Source organism: Ostrea edulis, chromosome 1 (genome assembly GCF_947568905.1).
Source record: "Ostrea edulis chromosome 1, xbOstEdul1.1, whole genome shotgun sequence".
Classification (NCBI taxonomy): Eukaryota; Metazoa; Mollusca; class Bivalvia; order Ostreida; family Ostreidae; genus Ostrea; species Ostrea edulis.
Genome location: NC_079164.1, coordinates 45,885,632 through 45,886,418, shown reverse-complemented (window position 1 = coordinate 45,886,418; position 787 = coordinate 45,885,632).

Here is a 787-nt window from a genome sequence, read left to right as displayed (position 1 = left end):
ATTTATGCGTTATCTGGAACACCTCGGACCTTTCACTGAATACACCGTGGTTTGGGTGAAAGGCCCGAGGTTTTCCAGATGATTTATATATGTACCACACTATATTTACTTTCTAAATAATATTTCACTGTTTTCTTTTATATGCAGATGTTTTCAAGCATATAATTAAAGGAAAGTTGATGACTTTGTAAAGTAATTAATCTGCTTTAAACTAATTATGTACAAAAATAATAGATGAACATCGGGTCATACAGCTGTAAGTGCATGCCTGAGAAAGCCATGCTGAAAGCTGTTCCTGTTACTACAATGTCATAGCTTTACAGTTTCATTTTCTTCTATCATAGTTATTCATTTCAATGTATTTTAATACTTCTCTGAGAATTTTATCAATAGCTGGTAATCAACACGGTGCCTTATTTGTTTGCCATTGGCGACGTCATTCTACTTGTACTCCAAATAATGAAGACAATTTTGAGTTCTTAAGTAGATTTATATCTTTTATCACAAATTTCAGAAAACATGAATTACATTTTTATACTTGTATAAAGATTTTATGTGATATCCATCATAAAAATTCTAAAATTTTAAATGGGGTTAAGGGAGATAACTCTTACAGCACAGTGTTCCAAAAATAGAAAATTCCTATCTTAAGTCCTTCATCCATTATAGAAATTTGCTATTTTAATTTCTTCATCCATAACATCCAATACATAGTTTAGAAGGGAACAAATAATTTTTATTAAAAGGTCGTCACATCTTTTTTCTCAGTTATTTGAATTTTTTTTAA